At 40.1% G+C, this 3,856-nt stretch overlaps 1 non-coding gene across 1 annotated transcript; it reads left to right on the top strand.

Annotated features, from left to right (window-relative positions):
* Positions 1-3,184: 3,184 nt before the first annotated feature.
* Positions 3,185-3,291, top strand: LOC127088416 (small nucleolar RNA R71). The gene has a single exon (XR_007790253.1). It is a non-coding gene; the product is annotated as a small nucleolar RNA R71 (small nucleolar RNA).
* Positions 3,292-3,856: the final 565 nt, after the last annotated feature.

The raw sequence follows: 3,856 nt of genomic DNA, 5'->3' as shown, positions 1-3,856 counted from the left end.
GATAAGATCTAAATTTGTCTATAGCGAAAACTACAGCGAGTAATTCTTTTTCAGTTGTTGCATAGTTAAGTTGGGCAGCATCTAGGGTTCTACTGGCATAATAAACGGCATGTAATTTTTTATCTTTCCTTTGTCCTAGAACGGCTCCAACTGCATAATCACTAGCATCACACATTATCTCAAAAGGTTCTGACCAATCAGGTAGTTTCTTAATGGGTGTCGATACTAACGCTTGCTTTAAAAGATTAAATGCGTCATTACATTTTTCATCGAAAATGAATTCAGCATCTTTCATTAAAAGTCCAGTTAAAGGTTTAGTTATTTTGGAGAAGTCCTTAATAAAACGCCGGTAGAATCCAGCGTGTCCAAGAAAGCTTCGGACTTCTCTGATGGTTTTTGGTGGATTTAGGTTTTCTATAACTTCTATTTTAGCTCTATCTACCTCTATACCTTTTTCAGAAACTATATGTCCTAAAACTATTCCTTCGGTCACCATGAAATGACACTTTTCCCAGTTTAGCACGAGGTTCACCTCCACGCATCTCTCCAGGATTTTCTCAAGGTTAGCAAGACAATTGTGGAAATCAAATCCGCAAACCGAGAAATCATCCATAAACACTTCCATGATACCATCTAGGTAATCTGCAAAGATTGACATCATGCAGCATTGGAAAGTAGATGGGGCATTATAGAGGCCGAATGGCATTTGTTTGTAGGCAAAAGTTCCATAGGGGCATGTAAAGGTAGTTTTTCTTGATCTTCGTGGTGGATAGGTATTTGGAAGAATCCAGAGTATCCATCTAGATAGCAGAAGTAAGAGTGTCTGGCTAAACGCTCCAACATTTGGTCTATAAATGGTAAGGGGAAATGATCCTTCCTGGTTGCTTTATTTAATTTTCTATAATCTATACACATCCGCCATCCTCCTTCTAAACGTTTTGCTACATGTTCGCCTTTATCGTTTTTCACGACTATGATGCCTCCCTTTTTAGGTACTACATGCACATGGCTTACCCACTTACTATCCGAGATCTGATAGATTATACCTGCCTCAAGTAACTTAAGAACTTCCTTTTTAACAACATCACTCATTATCGGGTTTATTCTTCTCTGATGTTCCCTGGAGGGTTTTGAATCTTCTTCGAGCGAAATTCGATGCATGCATACGGATGGGCTTATACCTTTCAGGTCAGAGATATTATATCCTAAGGCTGAGGGATATCTTCGTAAAACGTCCAAAAGTTGGTTCGTTTCCTCTTGGCTCAAGGTAGCACTGACTATAACTGGACGGTTCATCTTTTCATCGAGGAACTCATATCTCAGGTTCTTAGGCAGTTCCTTAAGTTCTAAGTTTGGTTTCTTAGGGCATGGCATAGGATCTGGGGTAAGGGATAAACATTCGTAAAGGTTATCATCGATGTAGGGTTTCTTAGAGTCATCATCTTCCCTTATGAGAGTTGATGGTAACTTAATTGTTTTTATAATTTCTTCTTGTTCTAGTTCTCTAACACATTCATCAATGATATCTAAGGCATAACACGCGTCTCCCATCACAGGTGCCATAAGAAATTTTGAAAGTATAAATTCTATTTTCTCGTCACCTACCTCAAATGTCAACTTTCCTTTCTTGACATCTATTATGGCTCCTGCAGTCGATAAGAATGATGTACCTAGAAGGATTGGTATATCATTGTCCTCTTTGATGTCCATGACAACAAAATCAGTAGGGATAAATAACTGACCTATCCTAACAGGGACATCTTCTAAAATGCCTATCGGATACTTAACAGATCTATCGGCTAACTGAAGCAACATCTTAGTGGGCTGTAATTCTCCTAAGTTTAACCTCTCACAAACCGCTAAAGGCATTAAGCTCACACTAGCTCCTAGGTCTAGAAAAGCTTTTTCGATGACATGATTACCCAAAAGGCAAGGAATGGAGAAATTTCCAGGATCTTTATCTTTCTTTGCTAATTTGTCCTCGGAAATGGCATTACATTCCAAAGGCTTCGGATCGTCAAGTCTACGTTTGTTGGTAAGGATGTCTTTGAGAAACTTTGCATAAGAAGATATTTGGGTGATGGCTTCTGTGAAAGGGATTTCTACATGAAGTTTTTCTATAACTTTAATAAATTTTTTATACTGTTTATTGATCTGGGTTTGTTTGAGTCTTTGCGGATATGGTATAGGTGGTTTATATGGCGGGGGTGGTACGTAAGTTTTATCTTTAGGTTCTTCTCCTTTTTATCGACCTTCCTGGTTTTCAGGTTCCTCTGGTTCCTTTACTTCGTCTGTGGGTTCGGTACATTCCTTAGAAGTTTCGGGTTCACTCAATCTAGGGTTTGGTGGCTCATCATAAGCGTTCCCACTTCGTAGGGTAATGACATTGGCTAGTCCTCTCGGATTTTGTTGAGGTTGTCCAGGGAATTATCCTCCAGGTGTAGTCTGAGGGGCTTGGTTTAAAGCTACCTGAGAGATCTGAGTTTCAAGCATCTTAGTATGAGTAACTATTTGGTCAACCTTGGTTCCTAACTGAGTAATCAATTCGTTAACATGAATGTTTTGGTTCATGAACTCCTTGTTTTGTTGGGTTTCAGCGGCGATAAAATTTTCCATAATTTTCTCAAGGCTCGGCTTTGGTGGCACAGGTTACATAGGTTGATTTGATCTTGGGGCTTGATAACTAGGTCTCGGAGGTGCATTATTTTGGATAGGGTTATTGTTTTTATAGGAGAAGTTCGGGTGATTCCTCCATCCAGGGTTATAGGTATTCGAGTATGGGTTCCCTTGGGTGTAGTTTACTTGCTCAGAGTGGGTTTCGTTTAATAGACTGCATTCTGCAGATTGGTGTCCTTTGGTTCCACATATCTCACAATCCGACGAAACTGCGGCTACAGTATTCGGGTTTATGCACATATGCTCGACCTTAAGGGCTAATGCGTCCATTTTAGCTTGCATCATGTCTATAGATCTTAGTCCATGCACTCCTCCTTGGGCTTCCTTCTTCTCAACTGTCGCTCGTTCGACTCCCCATAATTGATGGTTTTGAGCCATATCTTCGATGAGGGCACTAGATTTAGGATAAGGTTTGTTCATCGTAGCACCGCCTGCGGCAGCATCGATGGTCATCTTCGTGTTATAGTGAAGTCCATTATAGAAGGTTTGAATGATTAACCAATTTTCTAAACCATGATGTGGGCATGCTCGTAACAACTCTTTATATCTCTCTCAAGCTTCGAACATCGATTCTCCTTGGTTTTGGGTAAATCTAGTTATATGGTTTCGAAGTACGGCGGTCTTACTCGGGGGAAAGTATCTAGCAAGAAAAACTCTTCTAAGGTTATCCCAAGTCGTAATGGAATTGGGTGGAAGGGAATCTAACCATGATAGGGCTTTATCTCTGAGGGAAAAAGGGAATAATCTTAAACGTATTGCCTCAGGAGAAGCTCCATTGGTTTTAAAAGTGTCTGCTGATTGAAGAAATATTTTTAAATGTTGGTTTGTGTTCTCCGTAGCGAGACCTGCGTATTGTCTATGTTGCACTAGTTGCAACAGGGATGGTTTAAGTTCAAAATTATTAGCTGGGATGGTTGGGTTTACTATACTAGAACTAGGTTCTTCATTTGATGGTTGAGCGAAATCTTTAAGAGGTCTTTGGTTTTGATCTTCGGTCATAGCTCTCTTAATTCTATGAAAGAATAAATGTGCGCGTGCGTAACGTTCAGGTTCCGCCAGAGGGTATACTAAGCTTAAACTTTCGGTGCTGCGAGTTCTTCGCATTGACCGGCGGGAAATAACCTAAGTCTAAACGATATAACAACAGGAAAATGAAATTTGACGAAATTGGTCCCCGGAA

The sequence above is a fragment of the Lathyrus oleraceus genome, chromosome 5, assembly GCF_024323335.1.
Source record: "Lathyrus oleraceus cultivar Zhongwan6 chromosome 5, CAAS_Psat_ZW6_1.0, whole genome shotgun sequence".
NCBI lineage: Eukaryota > Viridiplantae > Streptophyta > Magnoliopsida > Fabales > Fabaceae > Lathyrus > Lathyrus oleraceus.
Note: the sequence above shows the minus strand (reverse complement) of the source record. Positions and strands in the feature narration are given on the sequence as shown.